The sequence below is a fragment of the Atractosteus spatula genome (assembly GCF_055471065.1).
Source record: "Atractosteus spatula isolate fAtrSpa1 chromosome 17 unlocalized genomic scaffold, fAtrSpa1.hap1 SUPER_17_unloc_1, whole genome shotgun sequence".
NCBI classification, from domain to species: Eukaryota; Metazoa; Chordata; class Actinopteri; order Semionotiformes; family Lepisosteidae; genus Atractosteus; species Atractosteus spatula.
Genome location: NW_028296633.1, coordinates 126,602 through 151,351, shown reverse-complemented (window position 1 = coordinate 151,351; position 24,750 = coordinate 126,602).

Sequence of the window (24,750 nt, the reverse complement as noted above, 5' to 3'; positions counted from 1 at the left end):
CTTTTTAACCCTTCTGTGCCTGAATTGTTTTTCGTGCACAAAAAGTGCTTATTAACTATCGAAACCTGTTTTTATTGCCTTTAAAGTCATGCAATTTCTAAGTTAAGCAGGAAAACATCATTACATCTCATTTTTTATTTTTTTTTTAATTAAAAAATTCGATTGCCCAGCCTAAGGGGCGTTTATAATATTGTGGCATTATTATATAGAACGGACACAGTGACTCAGACACTCGTTGAATGAAAAAGGGCACTTTATTTTTCTGTACAGCTGGTACAGCACCCCCCCGCGCCTGCGCGCCAGCAGAGAGAGAGAGACACAGACACACACTTTTTCATTGACAAAAAGTAACGCCACACTCTTGTTTAACAGGAATGTTTTGTTTCTGGACAGACTGTTAAACTAGAGGAAAAGAATGCCTCCTTCTTCGAAGCATTTTCGTTGATCCGATCACATATTCTTTTCCAATCACACAAAGTAAGTATTGAGAATCTCCGATTCACCATGCTACTGATGGTTTGCAAGATTGCAAGGCAAGGCACTTTTGCTTCTGGACCCATTGAAATGTACTGATGTGGTCCACCCCCAGTAAATTTCAAAAGTCACAAGATTTCGAAACACGAGGGCGGCGTAGCAGTCGGCTCTGGCTTTCCCATCTATGCCGATGCGCTGCAAGTACAACCCCCCCTCCTTCTCTTGACTGATGGGCAACAACTGGATATCTGGGAGAACTGTACGTTGCACTGGCATCTGTGAATTCCACTGTGTAAACGGTGCTTCCTGAGGGGAGACAGACAGCGGGGACAGCATCAGCCAAGTCCTGGGCGATGGTGAGCATAGAGGCTGGGAGTATCCTGAGGCGGTGTGTGCTCTGGGGGGGGCAAAGGGCTGTGTGGAGAAACACCTTCCACCAGGCACTAAAACTTGCACGGCAGGGAGAGGCACTTATCAGGAGATTAAGGTCTTTTCGGAGACAGCTGCCCTAGCGCTTGACTACCGGAACATACTGTCTCCGGCTTCTGCATCTTCAGGAGTGTCTCTAACCTCCCAATCCTCCCCAGTAATGAGTCGTACTGCTCCCGCTGCTGCAGAAAAGTCTCCACACAGGTGCTGCTTCTACAGGTTGGCACCCTGGCCAGTGGCCGAGAGCAGAGACCCACAGCCTGTGGCAAAATAACAGAATCCATGTAAGAAATAAAGTCACACAGTAGTATTCATCAGTTGCAGAACAGACGTCAAAATAAACTTTTCTTTTCATCCGTCTTACTGCTTTCTTTTTTACTGTCCTGGTAGTCTTGAAGATTGTTTCGTGTGTGCGGTGTTTTCCTGAAGAACAGGCTAAAATAAATATTTATAATAAAATCTATTCCATTGAGAAACCTGGCATGATAATTGTTTTCTTCCTTGATTTTCTGATCTGCAAGGCCATTTGGGTGCAGTGAATGTGAATTCTGTCTGGCATTGCCAGATTGTGAAAAATAAAAGTATTTTATGAAACACACGTTTGCGATTTTAATCAAGATTGGGGTAAGGGAGTCTTCTCTATGACACTCTCCCTTATAAAATTAATGTGAAACAAAACAAAAACTAAAAATAAGATACAATCTACAGACATATTCCTTCCTTAATCTTCCTAAAACTGTTAAGCGGGGTGGGGGCCATTCAGGAATGTGAGTTATGTGAGTCAGATTATGAATGAATAAAAGTGTTTTATTGAAAACGCGTTTGCGTTTTTTTGGGTGCTGTACCGTAAAATAAAGTGCCCTTTTTCATTCAACGAGTGTCTGAGTCACTGTGTCCGTCCTATATAATAATGCCACAATATGTCTTTTATGTGTCGCAAAAAACTGACTTGCTTTAACAAAATATATTTACTAATCCTTTCGCCTGGCAATTTACCTGAATGCCCAACTATCTGAGAAGCCCTCCGTGAAACCAAAAGAACCACAATTGGACTAGTGTTGATAAAAAGAGAGATAGAATCCCCATTACCCCCATTTTGATTTCAATCAAAAACGCATGTTTAATGATTCACAATCTGACAAATGCAACGTAAATCGTTATCTTTGTCTTCTAAGTATCTTAATAAACTTTCAGCATAGCTTTATCCCCATTCAGATTTATTTTTGGGGAGATCTTGGGATCAAACGTGGAAAGATTAGATTGTAATCGCTTTTATTTTTTAAATACATTTTAGAAAAGTGTAATCTATACTAAAAAGCTGTATTTATTTAATACCACTCGATACTTATATTAATAGAGATAGAGAAGTTCTCTATTAAAGCTCAGATCAAAGATCAAACAGCAATATTGAGATAACAATGTGGTGCCCACACTGGGGTAAAGTTCAAAAATGATATTGGCACGCCTGTAGCTTTTTCACTAAACCTCCTAGAGTTACGAAAACACTTGCTGTGTGTACAAAGTACATTGTGACTGTCTTCACAGCCTTCACTATGTTGTTTTTAAGCCATTTTTTTGACCACGCTCGAATATTCTTTTGTTCACATCTTCGGAAGGGAAACACAGAAAACCTTCAAACAAAATGAAGGGGGACCACTGTGTACACATGTTCACAACGCGAGAAATACTGCTCAATACGGCTTTGTGTGAAAAACCCGTATATCACCATAGGAAGCATAACAGCGTAGCCTCCAATTACCCAGACTGTAAGCAGAGGAATGAAGCTTTGTTTGATTTCTGGAACCCTTTCTTTATGTCCTGTTTTCATTCAGGTACGGGTCAACTATATACACGATACTGCTGACAGCAGGAAAATTCCTATACTTGACTCAGCAGCGTCTTAAAAACAGCACCCATGGTGTTCAAACCGATCGTTTTTACACAGAAGACTGACACAGCTTCGCGTTGTGAATGTGTTTTTCTAAGAAAACCTGTGTCTGTGGGAAAAGGTAGAGTGTGTGTCTTTCATTGGAAGACTTGTCCTGTTCTACTTTGAAAATACCTGTAAAACCAGTTTGTTTACAAACAATGCAGACAGAGACTCAGACAGTGGAGTGAAAATCGGCACAGGCAGCACTCCTGGGGGGGGGAGGGAGAGAGAGAGATGCAAAAACCACGCAGCGCCAGGCGAATGTACAATATTAATGTAGGGCTTTCAGGCTCACGTGGATTTGCGCCCTACACCCTGCGGTACCGCTGTGTACATACAGTACGGACATGCTGTGATATTTAGAAATATAAAAAAACTCAATAGCGTGTCCATAATTTTGCTATTGCTATTTTTGTTTTTCAAAGAAATGTTTGTTAAAAGAAAACTGATAGCAATAGCTAGATTTGAATACCCAACCTCTCACTTATAAGTCAGTCACTTAAACCATCACACCACTGACGCAGTCGCATGATAGCCACTGGAACAGCCGTACACATATACTACTGTTTGTGTTACAGTGCATGGATATAATTATATCGTTATTAATTTCTTTAAATACGAGATTCCATATTATATTTTCTATTAATCAAATTCTAAAAGTATGCTTTTGTCTACTCTGATAACGAGCGTATTCGCAGAAAAGGTTAAAACAATCACTTTTCACAAAGTATATAAACGTACACTAAAATGGTCACAAGAAGCACGTAAAAATGTTTCCGAAATAACCACATGTAAGACTTTGATGCTTAAAATGTTTAGGGAGAAATGGAATACTGGTGTGTATTTTTTCTTTAAACTACCAAGACCAGCAATATACAGTTTGCATAATATGTTTATGTTCCTAAATTAATATCGTTTATGACCTTCAGATGTGTTATGCTCCTCTTCTTTTTATGCTCAGCTACTAAAATTTCCCTTTAGTTGTAAAATTCCCTATGAATATTCAATACTAAGCGGATTAAAACGTGCACAGTAAAGAGATTAAATGATTAAATCTTTCCTCTACCGACCAATGCACCACGAGTGCCCCTGTCGGTCATTTTTCCCAGCCAATCATGTACTGCGGTACAGTGTGGTGGCGCACGCGTAGTTGCCCGCGGTATGGGTTTGTACCGCAAACTTTGAATGGCTGCATCTGTACCCAGCCCTGACACCATCCCGACATGTGGGGAGGAGAATAGGATAGTTTGGTCAGAACAGATGTATCTACCTGGTGGGCCAACATAGAGACACAGAATGGCATGTACAGCAGCACCAGCAGCCATGGTTGCAGCAGGGTATAACTTAAGGTGTGAGTAGGCTAGGCTGAAGTAATAGGTCTTCAGTATGGATTTGAATACTGAGATTGACTCAGCATCCTGAATATGGGGTGGGAGAGGAGGTGGACTGTTCCATAAGCAAGGGGCCCTGTAACTAAAGGCTTTATTGCCCAACTGTTATTTTATTAATTTGTGGAATATGAAGAAGACCTGCATTCTGTGATCTAAGCAGGCGACTTGGATGGTCAACATTAATAAGTTCCATTAAATAGACAGGTGCCTGACCTGTGAGAGCCTTGTAAGTAAGTAGAAGGATTTTGAAGTCCGCCGTGTACCTGACAGGAAGCCAATGAAGAGAGCTAAGTATGGGGGTTATATGGTCGTATTTTATGCTCCTAGTAACAATTCTAGCTGCTGCATTCACAATTCGCCGAAAGATGTTGAAAGAGTGGTGGGTGCTCCCTGATAGTAGGGCATTGCAGTAATCTAACCTGCTGTATACAAGAGCATGTATTAATTTCTCTGTGTCTTCAGTGGAGAGAAACTGCCTTAGTTTTGCAATACTTCTTAACTGTAAGAAGCATGTTTTAGAAACTGGTTTAACATGAGAGTTAAATGAGAGCCTTGTGTCTAATATGATGCCTAGGTTACATGCTGAGTCTTTAAGCCAGCAGCCATATCACCCTGTAACTTACTAAAACTAAGCAGGTGTGAGCCTGATCAGTACCTGGATGGGAGATCTCCTGGGAAAAACTAAGGTTGCTGCTGGAAGAGGTGTTAGTGAGGCCAGCAGGCAGTGCTCACCCTGTGGTCCATGTGGGTCCTAATGCCCCAGTTTAGTGACGGGGACACTATACTGTAAAAATGAGTGCTGTCTTTTGGATGAGATGTAAAACCGAGGTCCTGACTCTCTGTGGTCATTTAAAATCCCAGGGTGTTTCTTGAAAAGAGTAGGGGTGCAACCCCGGTGTCCTGGCCAAATTTCCCATGCCTCCTAATAATCCCCCTCTATGAATTGGCTACATTACTTTGTTCTCCTTCCCCCCCCCCCCCCGTTACGTGCTGAGTTTTTGAGGCAAATCTTTAAATTCTCTGAGTTAAGTGCTGAAGTTAGTCCTATCAGTATTGTTTCCTCCAAACAACAGAACCTCAGTTTTATCAGAGTTGAGTAACAAAAAGTATTCACACATCCAAGTCTTTACTTCATTAATGCAATTAGCTAAAGTGATAATAGAACAGTTGTCGTTTGGTGTAAACGAAATGTATATTTGCGTGTCATCAGCATATGAATGAAAGTTAATATTATGTTTTCGTATTATCCTACCTTGCGGCAGAGAGAGAGAGAGCAATATTGGTTCCAGCACTGATCCCTGTGATGATGCGTTGGTTGGTGTTACAAATTACTACTGGGAAGAAAACAGTTTATTAAAGTCTTAACATTAAGATTGTTCTTTTCTTTCTTGTAGGATTAAGAATAGTTTTGTCTTGTCATTCAGAACGTCTCTATTCTGTAAGTGTTTTGAGAGTAGTGAGTAAAACTCCTCCTACTGTATTTACTGTGCAACCATATGGGAACCACACAATGAAAGGGCATCAGGACCAGGCAATAAGAGCACTTGTAAACAAATTGTATTTAAGAGAAATATACAATATTTTCCTTTTCTAGTGATGTGTGCTAATATGAAAGCCATTATTTTCCGTGACATGATCTGGTTAGATTGAATAAAAGGCTGGGCTTGGAAGAGGGGAGGAGAATGCAGGGGTGGAGCAGCCAAATGGATTTCTATTGATAAGCCACATCTCTCTACTCACTAGAGACACCAACTCCATTTGAGAAACAAATCACTGGATGAGCTCTTCAGCATTTCTACTGTTGGCTGCATTTTCTATTTCTCCTCTATTTAAGTGGTAGAAAAAACCAGAAGATCTGGATTTTCTATCATTAACATTTGAGTTCAGCTTCTGAATCAATATTGCTGACAAAAGGTAAGAAATCATATTTAAACATCATATATGCTTATAGTCCAAAAACACTACTATCAACTTATCAAGTAATTTATGTGGGTTCATGGTGATGAAGGCCAATCTATAATCCAAACAAAGCAATGAGCAGAAATATGGTTCTTCCAAGTGCTGGGGTGTCCAGTGGAGAGCCAGGTTAACAGCATCCTCAGCAGACCTGATGGACCGAGAGGCAGACTGGTAAGGATCCAACAGCGGAGATGAGCACAGCTGGAGGTGCTAAAGCACCAAACGCTCAAAGCCATTCATAGCCTTTGAGCTCAGAGCAGTTGGTCTGGCCTGTGGTCATCAGGGCATGATTTTTTTGAAGATTCAGGACCAGGAATTAGAGTCGACACTCTGAAACTGTGAAGTATTATCAATTACATGGAAGATGTAAGTGTCAGTATATTGATAAAGGAAAGTGGAAGCAGAGCTAAATATGTCCCAATGATCTTAATGATCTGTTTTGACAAGATATTTATTGCTTTTAAAGACTAAGATTAAAACTTTAAGACTTCCTAACTCATCTCTCATTGTTTAGAGGCTGTTTCCCACATTCTCTGTTTATTTGAAATATTAAAAATAACACCAATATTTCATTAAAATGTGAATATTATACAGTTAGCTTTTAATGTGTTATTGTTCAGAACATCTCTGATAAAGTACTTACAGAACAAATGTAAAACTCATTACTTAATGGGATGGCAGCCATAGTGTGCCAGAATGCTCACCACACCAGCTGTCAGTGGGGAGAACAGTGTGATGAATCTAATTCAGAGATGGGGATTATTAGGAGGCCATGATTGGTAAAGGCCAATGAGAAATTTAGTCAGGATGCTGGGGTAACACCACAGAGAGTCAGGACCTCAGTTTTACGTCTCGTCCAAAACACAGCACCTTTTTAGAGTACAGTTTCTCTGTCACTATACTGGGGCATTAAGCCACACAGACTGCAGGATGAGCGCTCCCTGCTGGCCCCTCTAACACCTCTTCCAGCAGCCTTACTTTACTTACCTTCCTTTCTCCCAGGATCATTACAGTGTGAATAACTGAGAATAACAGTGCATAACAGTGCTGGTCAGAGCTCATCGCTGTCATTTAGGTGGCGCTCCTGTTACATAGGGCCTTTACAGGGAGACCAGCTGCACCAGTGATCCTGGACTGGAGGGAGTGGTGAGGGAGAAGATGCTCTCAGCTCTGCATTCAGTCAGGGTGATGAATGAACTGGACAGCAGACGTGTGAGAGTGGAATTTGATCTCCACCCCAGCTTCTCTTCAGTAACTCCATATGGAACACGAGTTAGTGAATGGCAAACATCAAGTTCAAACAGCCTAAGCAGCACTAAATCGTAATCATTCTTGATGACACCTCCTTATGCTATATGTAAGCCCCTTCTCTCCTTCACATTTATCTTTTGCACCTCTCTTCCACACCATCCCCTACTTGTGAGTCCTCATTGGGATCCCAGCCACCTCGTCCTACAGAAGCTTAGCACCCAGCCAAGTGGGTCAGACTGACTGGGTGCTGCTGTTGCTAAAATGATCAGTGGTAGTTTTGAATCAGATATTATTTATTGAATTGTTTGTGATTTCACGTCCAGAAATAGATGCAGAGAAAAAATTTTGTGTCACAAAGAGGCCAAAAACTGGCGATAATAGCAGTGACAAAGCACATAACCTCCTCACAGCTGCTGGCATGCTTTGACCTGAGTGTAGAAGAGGAACATGTAAGTCGAAGTTACGTTGATATACTCTCTCCAGTTCATTGCCAACATCTGTCTTCAGCATTTAACAATAGTTGAAAACTACAATAACTGCATTTTGTCTGTTTTTCAGATGTTTCACATTCACTAAACTACGCTGTCCTGCCACTGATAGCATCTGTGGAACAGAGACTGAATTTTTTAAAATTTCTTATTTCTTCTGTGGGGGATCCAATTTATAATCCTTCCAACAACCTGCGAAGACTGCATGAGAAGTAAACCAAATCACAAAGTTGTTTTAATGTATTAATCGAACTGTCTGTGGCTTGGAAACAATCATACATTGTGAGTATGTGTTTGTTTTGTAGATACCACCTCCCATTCACCACCAGCCAGGCTGCCAGGAGGGCATTTGAGACGGCCACAAAGAGGCTCACAGATGCACAGAAGAGCATCGTGGCGGATTATCTGGCCCACTCAGATGGTACTGCAGAGAAACACTATAGGATGCTGACACATGACAACATCTACTTAGCCATTGAAGTCATTGAAGGTGTTGCAGAGGAGGGAGCTGAATAAATGACAAAATATTGGGGGGGCAGAGGTCAAAGCCACATTACCTGCCTTTGAACTGTTTTCTCCGGTCTCCACTGGGTCAAAAAATGAGATTCGCCTGAAAGTTCATCTGGCCTGCTTGCAAATAGAGGCGCAGGAAAAAGCCCAGGCACGCCAGGTAGAATTTGAGTTGCGCCTTTGTAGCGACGGCTTCCTCTGCATTGTGTCAAATGAACATCCAGGGACACCAGGTAGTGGTCTGCGATTTTATTTCCTGTTACGTTATAGAACATAAAACATGTGAACGTTATACACGCTAAATGTCTCTCTCTCTCTCCCGATTGGCGTCCACAATGCGTCTGAGACTCTCCTTATGATCATATTATATAAAATAATAGAATAATAATAGTATCTAGAATGATATATAATATCTAACAATATAAAGAATGATATATAAAAATAATAAATTACATATATAAATGCAATTATATAATATAATATATTATTAACACAATACCCACCATCTATGTACATTCACATGACTACACATATATCATGTCAATATCAAATCAATTACAATGATTGTAATACACGCATAAAAGGCCCCTTTCTTTTCCCATGTTTTATCTATCATCACATTATATGTACTATCCACGATATAAGCCAATACCCGTTATCTAACTCTAGAATGCACCTTTTCCAGTGTTGTACGTTAACATTTGGTTAATAAAATCGACACACCTAAAATATTAAATAAGAAAGAAAAAAATTATAACAAAATGGACGACATACCTTATAGAACATAAAACACATGGGCGTTACACACGCTAAATGTCTCTCTCTCTCCTGCTTAGCACAATATAACACTTGGTTAAACACCGTATAATGCATTAAACATAACCTTTATGCACTACCGTGATTAATTTGGCACACAACTGTAATATTCAAAGAAATAAGATATATAATATCACCGCATGAATATGTAAAAAAATTAATTTAAAAAATAACGCTCGCATGCTAACCTGCATGACCACGTGTCGCTAGCACCACACTACACTCCATTATGGTACGTTAGCATATCGCAACAGGCCCTCCAGATCAGACATCCTAACTTTCTAATTAATCAAATAAAACATTACGTGCAACCTAATAATGCGGCACAGTCTTCGTCACATGGTCACCAATATATTACGCCACACTAGTAATCGTTTAAAACAGAAAATAAATTGATTACAATAAAGCCGCATAAGTTCGTTTGGAGAGAGACAGTAATGTGCATCTTACCCGATTGGCGTCGACAATGCATCTGAGAAATCACCAGAAAAATGTAACGCCTATGACGCCCAGGGTGCACCTTAATTGATGCCCCACCAACAACAAATCCCAAGGTATGTCGCAAAGCCAACTATATACATAAAAATGGAACTAATTTTGAGGAAGTTAACAAAAATAAAATAATAAAATAACATAAAATAAATGATTACATCATATAACCATGGCTCAACACACCTGGCTACACCTTGTAATTCGTAAAATGGAGATCAAGGCGGAGAAAGAGTTTAAGCTCTGACAGCTTGAATTAGAAACAAGAAGGAATGCTCCTGCTGCGCAGCTGACCCACTCCAAGGTCTCTAACGTGTCTCCTTTGCAAGTTCCACTCTCGACAACCTTTGATGTAAGTAAGCAGATTGCTTTAGTTCCTCTATTCAGGGAGTCAGAAGTTGATTCGTACTTTGGTATATTCGAGCGCATTGCCACATCCCTTCGGTGGCCTAAGGAGGTCTGGTCACTGCTTTTGCAGTGTAAACTAGTGGGCAAAGCTCCGGAAGTTTGCTCTACACTTTCTCTGGAAGAAAGTTTGTATTATGATATTGTGAAAGCTGCTATATTATGGGCTTACGAATTAGTTCCTGAAGCTTATAGACAACGATTTCAAAATCATCGTAAAGTGCCAGGCCAAACGTTTGTTGAATTCACTAGAGAGAAGGGAATTCTCTTTGATAGCCAGTAAAGTGAGCGACTTTATCTCATTGCACGAGTTAATGTTATTAGAAGAATTTAAGAACTGTTCGCCTGAACGCGTTGCTGTCTATTTGAGCGAACAAAAAGTAACTTCCTTATCGCAAGCAGCTGTTTTGGCAGATGAGTTTGTGCTCACGTAAAGACTCTGCCTAAAACTACAATACTAGAATACCACCTGGAGAAAATCCGACTACAATTAAAGCATCACGTTCGTCAGAAACACGCGAATGTTTTTATTGTCATAGAAAAGGGCATATCATTGCTGATTGTATGACGCATAAGCGTACTGTTCAGCCTATTGTTTCTTTTTTCCTATACTTTAACAGACATTATTTGTTTGTTTTTATGGGTGGAGGTGTTACATTGTGTGGGATGTAACCTTGATTGTTCTCCCTCCCCCATTGGTCCATCATTACATCAATGTTTCTGTGTGACAGAAGTGTTCTGTGTTCAGAAGGAAGGGGTCTTTCGTTTGACTTCGGTCCTGCTCGGCTTAGCTTCGGTTTTGTTTTGCTTTCGGTTTTTGCTTCGGCTTCTTTTGTGTGTGTTTTCGTATAGTTTTGGCCTTTGTTGGTTTGCGTTTTCCTCGTACTTTCGTTTGTTTGTGTTTATCGTTTATTTTGCCATTACCTTGCTCTAACGTGTTATCAACCTCCGTGTTCTTTTGTACCCTGTTCCTGTTTGTCTATTCTTGTTTTCCCTTATTTGTATTTGTGTGAACTTTTGTGTATGGGGTTAGCTTAGGTTGTTGGGTACGTTCTGCACACGTAGTTGATTTTTGTATTAGTAGCAGTAGTTAGTAGTGAGTGCCTCTTGTCTTGTATGGTTTTGTGTAGTCAGTGAAGGTTAGCTAGGGTGTTTTGAAGATGCCAAAGACTGAGTGGTTCGGGTTTTCTTATGTAGTTAGGTTAGCTTTCCCTCACCTTCTTGTCAGCTCCGTTTTGTTTATTTTTCTTTTCTTTGGCACTGCTCTAGTTCCCTTTCCTGTGTGTTATTGTGTCTTAAGTACCAGTCACTTACTCACTTTAAAATGATCACTTTTGCACCAACCCTTGTTATCACGCTTCCCTCACCAGAACCCACCTGCATCCACAAACTATCCTAAATGTTACACCCCTTTACCCCTAGACACTTGGGGTCGTAACAACTGCCAACACTTCACTAATTACACTTTTCCTGCTCCTTTGACATGATCCAGAATTGGTCATTTCTTAAAAGACCTGTCGGCCAGACTGCAGATCTGCAGCCAAAATGTAAGCTCTAGTAAAATGTGATAATTCATGAAACATGCATAGGATTCTCAAAGGGTGTCACAGTGCTCTATGTCAGAAACCGGTAAGCAATACTTTCATCATGCATTGAGCAATAGGAACTAAGTATACCAGAGGTAAGGTTTAAACGCGATTCTGTGGTGCAACATGCCAGGCTTACAGCTAGGCGTTTGATATACTGGGCTCTGAAGGCCTTCAGTGGACATCATACCCTATAGATTCCACAAGCCCCGTAATGCAAGCACTTAATCAATGTCACTCCTGCTACAATGTGATTGCTTCATACCTGTATATGTTGTTTTTGTAATGAGAAACAGGGCTGTGGCTCTACCCTTGTGATCCTGTTGGTTGCTGTACTTCACAACACTATCTCTGGCCCGTCTGGAGCTAAATCCTGATCCTGATTATTGCCATGTACCAATACCAATGGGCATGTACCAATAAATCACAGGAGCATATATATATATATCTGTGTTGAAGCTGGAGATACAGGACAACTGCTAACACTTCACTGAATACACTTTTCCTGTTCCTTTGACATGATGCAGAATTTGTCGTTTCTTAAAAACCTGTTGCATAGACTGCAGATCTGCAGGCAAAATGCAAGCTCTAGTAAAATATGATAATTCATGAAACATGCATGGGATTCTCAAAGGGTGTCACAGTGCTCTATGTCAGACACCAGTAAGCAATACTTTCATCATGCATTGAGCAATAGGAACTAAGTTTACCAGAAGTAAGGTTTAAAAGCGATTCTGTGGTGCAACATGCCAGGCTTACAGCTAGGCGTTTGATATACTGGGCTCTGAAGGCCTTCAGTGGACATCATACCCTATAGATTCCACAAGCCCCATAATGCAAGCACTTAATCAATGTCACTCCTGCTACAATGTGATTGCTTCATACCTGTATATGTTGTTTTTTTAAGAAGAAACAGTGCTGTGGCTCTACCCTTGTGATCCTGTGGGTTGCTGTACTTCACAACACTATCTCTGGCCTGTCTGGAGCTAAATCCTGATCCTGATTAATGCCCTGGGCAATACAGAATCACTGTAAACACTTCACTGAATACACTTTTCCTACTCCTTTGACATGATCCAGAATTTGTCATTTCTTAAAACACCTGTCGGCCAGACTGCAGATCTGCAGGCAAAATATAAGCTATAGTAAAATACGGTAATTTTTGCAACAAGCACAGGTATGTGTCAAAAAGCATAGCACTCTGTCTCAGAGGCCTGTAAGCAATACTTTGTTCATTGCATTATCCAATGATTTTTTTTCACATATGTTAATGAAATCAGATCTTAAGTGTTGTTTATAAAACTAAACTAATTAAAATAAATGCTTTTGTTATTATTTATCTTGTACCATAGAACAGGAAAATCTTTGTAGTTCAAGCCCACAGTGTCCAAATGATGCAACACCTGATCTAAGGAAGATAAACACGTGAATATCAACATTCTTTTCCTCAAAAAAATGCATTCCTTTCATTTTATTTATTAAATAAACTCACATTATGTATAGTAGTGGCCTTCAATTTAAAAAAAAATGTAGCACTGCTGAACGCACAATTGAAATAAAAATTTTCCCTCAAAATAAGACATTACTAACAATGACCACAAGGTGGAGATATTGACCTTACAAGTTAGGAAAGGCAGAACTGAGAAAAGGTCAAAGGAATAGAAATGCATTGAAATTTGAAAAAATACAGTAGTTTTTTCTAAATGAAACAGCGAAACAGTTATGCTGTAGTGCGGTTTCGCTGTTACCTTTGTGCTATGATTTAATCTACTATGCAAGAACTGCTTATGATTAGGCAGTATGGAACTCTGAAGTACTCTGGCGTATGAAACTCTGTTCTGTTGACATTGCTTGTGATTAATACCTGGGACAAACACCCACACATGACATAAAATATATCAATCACATACAGTAGTATTGAGGGCAGAGCCACAGGATCACTGCTAAACACTTCACTAAATACACTTTTCCTACTCATTTGACATGATCCAGAATTGTTCATTTCTTAAAAGACCCGTCGGCCCAACTACAGATCCGCAGCACACGGCTCCGACCGGTGCGCGCGAGAGGTGCCGCGGCACATGCTGCCTTGTCCAGCCCCGCTTCACACCCCAGCCCGACCAACCCAGCCCTTAGAGCCAATCCTTATCCCGAAGTTATGGATCTCACTTGCCGACTTCCCTTACCTACAGATGCAGCCATTCAAAGTGCGCATTACAGACACGTACCGCAGGTGGCGTCGCTCAGTGTGACGCAAGATGACATGTGGCACCGCAGTACGTGATTGGTTGACCAACAGGGGTACTCGTGGTCCGTTGGTCTGTCGTAGAAAGACTTACAGTAAACGTCTTTGCTGTGCCCGTTGTAGATATTGAATTTTACCACTGAAGGGAAATCTTAGTAGCTGAGCATAAAAAGAATAGGAGCATACTGTAACGCGTGTGAAGGCCATAAACGATATTAATTTTGGAACATAAACATACAGTATATAGCTGGTCTTGGTACTTTAAAGAAAAAAATACACACCAGTATTCCATTTCTCCCTAAACATTTTAAGCTTCAAGTCTTTAACTAACGTGATACCGGAGTCAACAAACATACTTTTAGAATTTGATTAAAAGGGAATATAATATGGAATCGCGTATCTAAAGAATATAATAACGGTATTCGTGTGCTGCGACAGGGCTGTGTAGGGCTGTTTCGCCTGCCTGTTCATGCGAGCTGTCTTGTAGCCGACTGGTCTAGGTGCGTGACTACCAACTGGCAGGTTGTGTGTTTGAATCCAGCTGGTGCTGGACTTTTCTTTTAACAAACATTTCTTCGAAAAAATAGAATAGCGATATTATGGACAATCAATTGACTTTTATATTTCAAAATATCGCAACATGATCGATATTTGCGATATTTTGAACATATCTTCCCTTCTGACAGCGGTTCCTGCTTCTATTGTGTGTGTGTGTGCAACAGAGTAAATTTTTATAGAGAAATGGAGGCTGGACAGTATGCGTTACAATATAAACATTTATATTGATTTAAATCGTGTTCTGATTTAAATCGCAAACGCGTGTTTAATTATGTGTTTTTTAATCATAATCAGGCTAATGCATTTCTACATTTTCTGTATGAACCAGCTTAGAGGTTCATACAGAAAGACAGCTTGTGTTTAAATTGAGTGTAAGGTAATTTATGCTTCTAAAGTCATGGTCAGCATTTATTATTGTACTGTGCTGTAAACTTTTTCTGTGCCTAGTCACATTATTTTATAGCGTTTTTATTGCGTTATTAAATCCGGTGGCGCTGTGTGTTAGTTTCCCGACTCCCATTATTTAAACTGCGACACTGATCATTCATCTCTAAATAAACTTTATTTTATATAGCGTTCTAAGCGAATAGGTAATTAGATTGCTCATAAACCTAATCGCGTTTTCTACATAAACACAGCGTGATTGCTCTCTGAAAATGCTTTTCCTTTATTTTTAAAGTAGGCTCAGATTTCAACTATAGATCGTATTATTATAAACTTTCTTGGAAAAATGTATTTTATGTAAACCATGTTTGCTATTAATTCATTTAGGGCTAAAATACGTTCATTGTCTTCCAATCGAGTCGAGTTGACATTGGAAGCCTGCCACACCCGGACTGTTAAACCAACGCATTAGCACGTCAAAGCCCATTGAGGGTATTGAGCCAGTATTGGCTTTAGTATTCCCCCCCTCTCCCCTCAATTCAATTCAATTCAAGGTGTTTTATTTGCATGACAGATGGGTACAAGCAGTGTTGGGTATGTATATTGTAACGCTTACGGCAGACAGGCACTGTGTAAGAGCCGGCGCACCAGAGCAGCGCACCGAGGGAGCGTCTGCATTTATAACTTAGTTTTTAAAATTAGTCAAGCAATATGAAGCATCTCCTTTTACTTTTAAGTCCCTTAAATACATTGAGCACAGCTTTCTCACCACTTAAGATTGCTTTTGATACCATCCTTACACAAAGCAGAAGGGAGATCTTAGTGCCTGAGCATAAAAAGAATAGGAGCATACTGCAACGCGTGTGAAGTCCATAAACGATATTAATTTTGGAACTTATACATACAGTATATGGCTGGTCTCGGTACTTTAAAGAAAACATACACACCAGTATTCCATTTCTCCCTAAACATTTTAAGCATCGAAGTCTTTAACTAACGCGATACCGGAGTCAACAAGCATACTTTTAGAATTTGATTAAAAGGGAATATAATATGGAATCGCGTATCTCAAGAAATTAATAACGATATAATTATATTCATGTTGCAAAAGAACTGCAACGGACATAAAAACTCCCTTGCTTTTAACAGAGCGTTCCATAATTTCTAACTACGAAAATGCCAGGTGAAAGGATTTGTAAACATATTTTGTTAAAGAAAGCAAGTCAGTTTTTTCCGCAACACATAAAAGACATTTTTCCAAGAAAGTTTAGCCTTTGTCACTAATGAAACCACTAAATAAAGACATAAATATAGAAATCTTAAGATTTGTTTTATTTAATGTTGGTAGCAGGATGAACTGTCAGAGTGTATATTTTGTCGCAGAGTTGCTGCAAGATGTTAACAGTGAAAAAGGTATTTAGAAATGAGTTATTTCAAGATGAAAATTTTCAGAATAATTGCAAATCTAGCAGGATAGAGAAAGCACAGAAAACTGGCAGTTAGATTGTTCAGATTAGTATGAAAAGTCATTTAGCAAAGGGAATGAGAAGAGTGACAAACTAGTATACTTTAGATCTTTTTAAATCTGATCATGTTTCCCTATAACAATAATAAAAAACTTTATTTGATATATCACCATTAAAGGTGGCATCTCAAAGCAATACAGTAGATGAAAAAACAGATAAAAGGACCACAGATTACAAAGTAAATGCATATAAGAAAGACAAGCACTAAGTCTTCTGAAAAGAAAGGTTCTGAGGTTAGATTTAAACTGGCCCTGGTGTGTGTGTGTTTGTGTCTGTCTGTCCTGTGATGGACTGGCGCTATGTCCAGGGTGTATTCTGCCTTGTGTCCGTCGCTTACTGGGATAGGCTCCAAATCCTCTGTACTGGATAAAGAGATTAGAAATGGATGGAAGTAAAGGCACTGTGTGGATGGAACTATACACAGTGTTAGAAACCCACTATGAAATGGCAGCATCTCACTGAGAATAAAACATTTTATAGTGCTGGCTTAAGGAAACAGCCTTTCCACCTCTCTTGCACATCAGTATCCATACCTAGTTATTTAAACAAATTGCCTCTAATTATAAACATCTTAATATGCTGGCTCTGTGGATCCGCATCAGCTATGTTTGCCCATTCCTTCAATTCATGTGCATCCAACACACAGTTCAACGCTAGCAACTACACAAAATCTAAAATATGAGCTCTACTTGCCACTTACAATACCAACAGTACCAGCTAACTTTAGTAGTGACATTTTCATGGATCTTTTTAACAATAAAATTTACAACATCAGACTTCAGACACAATTAAACAGGCCTCAAAAAAGTCTGGTACAAACATTTTCAGCATGGAATAAACCTTTACTTTAATGGTATAAACCTTAAATGGATTCATATTCTCAATAAGATTTGGTGCTCAGTAACATGACTTAGAAAATGACAGAAGACATACGTATCATGCTTATCCTTCTATTTTTCATAATCGTAAACTCCTTAAGGCAGTTACATTTTCTCTGTTCTGACCTGGAGTTACAGAGAAATTTAAATTCTAATAAGAGATTTGTAATGAGGAAAGTCATACCAATCACTCATACCAGGATTTGCAATTACAATACAAATACTTTCTTTCTGTATGTGTTTATTTTGCAGTTTGAGTCTATGGCATTCCTTTGGGGGTCTATACTCCAAGGCATGACTTTTTTATGGGAACATGACATTTTTTTAAAGTCTTTTAATGCAAGCTTCATATAAACCCTTAGCAGTGGTTACTGTCTGGAGCAGGTACTTGAATGGCACAGATTCATTGAAATGATTCAATTTCTTTTGAAAATATTTGGGATAATACATATTCCAGAAATCACAGCCGTTGAATTATCCAGAAATTAATTTCTCTCAGGGTGTATTTAACCCCTCATGGATGGCATTGTATGAAATGAGTTTGTAGTTCCCCATTTGCCTCTATTATGAGATGCTGTGGACACTATTTTATACATTTTAGGAGTGTCCATAGGAAGGTATGTTCTAGAAAGAGTGAACTTCTGTTTTGCCATTATTTTTAATAGGGGCGTTACATGTTTACACTTGGTGCTCCTACTAGAGGAGAGGATATGATTAATCTAGGCTTATCACAGAAACTGAAACACATCTGGTTGGTGAGTCTACTGTGGGTAAAATGTTACTGGTACCGCATGTTGTAAAGCTCGGTATTTTCTCTCTTGGCCTGACTTTTTTTAATGTCTGAGTGTTAGAATCCATGTTGTTGCTGGTAAGGGAACGGTAGGTGCTGTGATTGACACAGTCAAAGCCTTGTACAGAGATACCATTGTAGCTGTTTGACAGTATTTTAGATGCCCTTAGTTAAAAGCATGGGAGGAAGTACTGCCAAGGGGAGGGGGGGGAGCAAGGATTTTTTCTTTGAGTTTGTGAGGTTATTTTTTGTTATATTGTGTTTCAGAAAGCAAGAAAATAAAATTTACTGTATGATAAAAAGAGAAAGAGCTGGAGTAGATCCTCAGATCAGTTTGCTACCAGCAATCAAACAAAAAAAATTGAAAGAATTGTCTCCTCCTGATTGGAACCTTTCTTACTGTCTTATTATAATTTATCAGGCTACCTTTTAATTTCCACTGAGAGAAGGAAGTCACTTGTCATGCAGCTATTTTATTCTTCATTGCACAATATGCTCTAAGTTAGCAAATGAAACATGAACACTTATTGAAATAAATCAAGAATACGATTAACATGAATGTATAAACATCCAAACTATACTTTATCACATTTAATTATTGGGTTAGCTTTTTATTGAGCCAAAATGTTATAAATGTGTGAACGTCTGTAAAATGGAAATATTTATATTTTTCTCTTTTCTGTTACCTGCCTGACAGCATTTTGTATCCCATTCTGTATATTACTGGAAAATATTAGACCCAACCTAAAGAATTCATGGGGGTAGTGGGACACAGTACTGCAAAGAGTCTCCTAAAGGGACAGAGCTATTAGTACTTATGTGTTTGAGTCTGGAGAATATAGTAAACTCTAAACATTAAGGGAATGCATGGAATCGGAAAATATAAATTGCATAGTACACAAGACTTAACTGGTTTTATTCTAGGAAAGCAGACAAGACTGAGTCATGGGACTCAGAGGATCCAAGGCTAGACTGAGTATAATAGGCTTCGGGCTTCTATTGTGACATCTACTGTAAATTACAGAAATGTTAAAAGTAAACAAAATAAAGTAACTAAAATGTGGTCTGAAATCACCCCTTTAGACACCCCTTTTACTTCACTGGTGTCAGATATGAAAGGCAATAGTCTCCCGTTCTGTCTGCTGTGTGTTGCAGCAGAGGGACTCCCTGCAGCTGAAAGGGGCAGAGTAACTTGCATGCCCTCTAGTACAGTTTACACATGCACGACTTTAAAAGCTAGCAAGACAGGTTTCGATTCACATTAGCTGGCGAGCCTTGTTAAAAAAACGAATGACAATGTAACATGCCACTGTTCATGAACAAAGTTATACTGAGATTTCCTAAGATACGCGATTAAAAAATAAATAAATAAAAATTTGAATCTCCTGCGGAACACATTCCATAAGAATCAGCGGTTTTACAGTATATATCGCCTTTAAAGGTGGCTTCTCAAAACGCTTTACGGGATAAAAACAACCAGAACAGCAGCAACAACAATATTGTATTTCGTTGCACTTTGAAAACCAAGTAATAACTTAACTATACAGTACGTGCAAACGTTTCGTATGTTGCTGTCGTGAATGCCTGCGTACCCATAAGTATCTTATTTCCCTTGAGTCTGTCTACAGTATCTCTGTCCCACTACCCCCCTCTCTCCCTCAATTCAATTCAATTCAAGGTGTTTTATTTGCATGACAGATGGGTACAATTCTTGTTGGGAATGTATACTTTGATATTTACACCCGGCGCGGCACCGAGGGAGCGTCTGCATTTATAACTTGGTTTTTAAAATTAGTCAAGCAATATGAAGCATCTCCTTTTACTTTTAAGTCCCTTAAATACATTGAGCACAGCTTTCTCACCATCCTTACACAAAGCAGAAACTGTCCGATGACTCACAGTACAAGTGGAAAGATTACAGATTTTAATCGTCTTTAATTTTGTCTTTAATTTTGCCTGTGGAGTGTATCTTATTAAGCTCTAAATTGCATTTTGAGCGCGGTTTTTGACTTTTTTTTAATTGCATTTTGGGCGCGGACAGCACATACAAGGGTTAATGAACTGCGCCAAGAAATTTAAAATAGTATTCTTTAGGTGTGAGGGTAGGAGTGGACCGCAGCAGGCATAATCAGCAAACCAGGAAAACAAAGAACAGGACAGGTGAGATGTGTATCCAGAAAGCGAGTGATCAGAAAAAGGAAATGGAAAACGCAGAAAAAGGAAACGCTTTACAGGATAAAAACAATAACAACAGTAGTGGCTGGGCAAACGATTTTTTTTATCGAAATACAAATTGAGATACTGTACTGTATAATGATGTGCATGAACAAAGGTATACTGCAATTTTCCTTAGATACGCGATTAATGCTTCGTAGGAGGAGGCGGTCTTTTCCTCTTGTCTAACAGTCTGTCCACAAACAAAACATTCCTGTTAGACAAGAGGAATTGAAAAAAAACAATTTTGTCAATGAAAACCGGTGTGTGTGTCTCTCCCTGCTGGATGTCCCTCTCACAAACTGCTGAATGAATAAAATAATTTTATTGAAAACGCGTTTGCGATTGTCTGGTATTTAATTTGGTCCCTTTTAACTGTTTTTCGATCTACTGTATTGCTTTGAGATGCCACTTTTAAAGGCGATATGTAAAATAAAGTTTTTTATTATTGTTATAGAGAAACATGATCAGATTTTCCCTGGTTCAGAAAAAAGATCTAAAGTGCTACACATAACTTTCTTAATTCGATGTATTTAAAGCAGTGAACTACTGTAGGTGTCACATAACATTCAGAAATACAATCACGTATTTGACAAATAAAAACGATTATAATCTAATCCTTCCACGTTTGATCCCAAAATCCCAAGAAATATAAATCTTGACGGGTAGAAAGCTATGCTGAAAGTTTAAGATACTTAGAAGACAAAGATACTGTATCAATTTATGTTGCATTAGCCTGATTATGATTAAAAAACACATATAATTAAACACGCGTTTGCGATTTAAATCAGAACACGATTTAAATCAATATAAATGTTTATATTGTAACGCATACTGTCCAGCCTCCATTTCTCTATAAAAATTTACTCTGTTGCACACACACACACAATAGAAGCAGGAACCACTGTCAGAAGGGAAGATATGTTCAAAATATCACAAATATCGATCATGTTGTGATATTTTGAAATATAAAAGTCAATTGATTGTCCATAATATCGCTATTCTATTTTTTCGAAGAAATGTTTGTTAGAAGAAAAGTCCAGCACCAGCTGGATTCGAACACACAACCTGCCAGCTGGTAGTCACGCACCTAGACCAATCGGCTACAAGACAGCTCGCATGAACAGGCAGGCGAAACAGCCCTACACAGCCCTGTCGCAGCACACGAATACCGTTATTAAATTCTTTAGATACGCGATTCCATATTATATTAGCAGAAAAGCTTAAAACTACCACTTTTTCACACGCTATTTCACATGCTAGTTAAATACTTCGATGCTTAAAATCGTTAGGGAGAAATGGAATACCGGTGTGTATTTTTCCTTTAAAGTGCCGATTCCTGGAATCTGACTGGCTGACACCCCTCTGAAGTGGTTCCATAAAATCTGGTATACGGAAAAGCGTTCATAAATACAAGTGTCTTTTAATACACTCTTTGCTGTGCTCTTGAGGATCCTTGTGATATTTTAAGCTCTAGTTGAATGATAGGTGTCGCATTTTAAATCATTTTCGTAGTTAGAAATTATGAAACGCCCTGTTAAAAGCAAGGAAGTTTTTATGCCCGTTGAAGTAAAACAAAATGCCTGACAAAGTATGGCTTGGACAGATTCCAAGTGCTTGTACAAATGTGCTAAAGAAATTATACTTTGAGTATACAGCTTGTCCAAAGTCATCCATTATTAATACTATTAGTAATATCTTCAGTAAAGGCTTTGATGCATAAATATTTCTGATAAAGGTAGGTTGTGTACTTTTGTCCAACTGAGCAATCTTGCTTTCATAAAATATACCAACATTTCAATGACTGATGATTAACATGCTGTAATACACAGTTCAAAATTAAAGTCTCAAATGCTGTACATGAGAGGTTAAGCTCCCCCTGGCGGTTTTACAAGGCGACGCCGGATAGTTAACCACGTGACACCACGTTAACTGCGTGATACCGCGTGATACTGCGACACGCCCACCGGGGTATGCCGCGAAATACCTCACCCATTTTGAATGGCTGCATCTGTACATTGTTCTAACATGCCAGCAGCCCCTTTCGCACACCCTGGAGCTCCCCCTCCCCTCCTTGTGGGGGAGGGCGGGGGACAAGGCCAGGGTGCCGGGGAAGTTAAGCCATCATCTGCAGCGACGGGGGATGGCAGGCAGGCAGGCACGCAGGCGGTGGGCTGCCTCAACCAGTGTCTAGGTGTCTAGCAGCTGGCTTAGAACTGGTGCGGACCAGGGGAATCCGACAGTTTAATCAAAACAAAGCATCGCGAAGGCCCGCAGCGGGTGTTGATGCGATGTGATTTCTGCCCAGTGAAGAAATTCAGTGAAGCGCGGGTAAACTGTGGGAGTAACTATGACTCTCTTAAAATGAAAAATAAAGTTCATGTCGAACCATACCAGCTGGCACGTCACCCAGGTCAAGAAGGTGCCCTGGAAGGACCTGGGCCTGGGTCCTGCTCCAGTAGTGTAAAGCCCCCGACAAGATGTTAAGACTCGTCTCTGTGGGTACACAGACGACACATGAAGACCTGGCCCAGGTCAGGCCTGATGAGAGTCTACTCATCCGCTGGACCGGAGCATCCTCGATCACGATAAGTCACGCATTTGTGATCTATGGATCCAAATACAAAGACATAAAGAGGCTAGATGATTCAAACGACCTCGAAAGCCTCATATTACAATGTGATCCCTCCATGATGAACATTCTGGAGGAGGTGGCTGATAATTAAACATTTGATTACAGCAATGAGAACCCACCATCACCACCTCTGCAAGTGGAAGATGACTGTAATCTAGAAGCGAATGAATCCCTTGTTGAGCCAGCCTTCTTAAGTTGACTTAATGGCAAGAATGCCATAACCATGCAATTACCTGATGACGACCAAACATGCCTAGTCTGCAATGAAAAGATCGGAAGACCGAGATTGGCACTACAACACTATATACTCAAACATAACGAAATATCGATGGAGTTCCAAAGTACAAAATGTAACAAAACTAGCAATAGCCTTCACTCTATCCAGTGCCACCTTCCCAAGTGCAAAGAAAAACAAGACATGAATGATGAAAAAGGCAAATGGAAGTGCAATAATTGCAACATGGACTTCCAAACAAAATCGAGGCTTTCTCAACATAAAAGACATTCCCATCCTGATATCATCAATGAGGAAAGAATCCATGATCTAAATAAAAACAAAAGTAAAGAATCCAGTAAGATTTGGACGGAAGAAGAACTTACAAAACTGAAAACATTGGAAATTAAGTATAAAGGGGCTAAAAACATCAACCAGCTAATTGCCCAAGAACTCGGTTCAAAAAACAACAAACAAATTGGTGAAAAAAGAAGACCAACAAGACATAGAAAAATCCAGGAAAACTCTAACTAACACTGAGAAAAACCCATCAGTAACCAAAAAGAGGACACCCAACTCCTCAACTTACAAAAAAATAACTGGAATCCACTCCAGACTCAAAAGACTCTCTAAAGACATCGCTAACAGAGATGAAACTGAAAAAGCATGGAAAGAAGCTTTTTTCAATTATTCAGAGGACCCCGAAACAATCAAGCAATTACCTGAAATTGCAACAGAAAAACTATTACAAACTTTTAAATCTGAAACTCTAAAAGGTAATAATAAAAAGCAAAGACACAACAAACGTCAGAATGGAAAAGAATGGTCAACAGATCAAAACTGACTTTTCTCATCCTTGATGGAGCGGAAAGTATATCCTGCAAAATTGACATAACTGAAATCTATAACTCCTACAAAAAGAAATGGAAGGATCCCACTACATTTAACAACCTTGATAACTTCAAATCAAGGGGGAGTGCAGACAATGAAATATTCGAAACTCTCATCAGCGAAGAGGAAATCCAAGAAAACATCAGAACAATGAAGAAAACATCTGCGCCTGGACCAGACAATGTTGACTGGCATGCCATCAATGATCTGGAGGGTGATGGCGAGACGCTACTCCAATTGTTTAACCTCTGGCTAATCACCAGCCATATTCCCAAACAATTAAAGCAATGCAGAACAATATTAATACCAAAGACAACAGATGAAAAGAGCCTGGATGACATCGGCAATTGGAGACCCATCACCATCGGGTCAATGCTCCTCAGACTCTTCTCGAATAACCAAATGACTAGAGAAAGCCTGTCCAATGATTTAAGACAGCGCGGTTTCATCGAATCCACTGGCTGCTCAGAGAATCTGACTGCACTACAACATATCCTGAATAACGCCAAAAAGAATCACAAGCAAATTGCTATGGAATTCATTGATATTGCTAAGGCTTTTGACTCAGTGGCCCACGAACACATATTCCAAGTACTAAAACAAAAAGAGCTAGATAACCACGTAATTGAGTTAATCAAGAACTCATACCATGAATGCACAACTACGATTTAAGCAGACAAACAATCC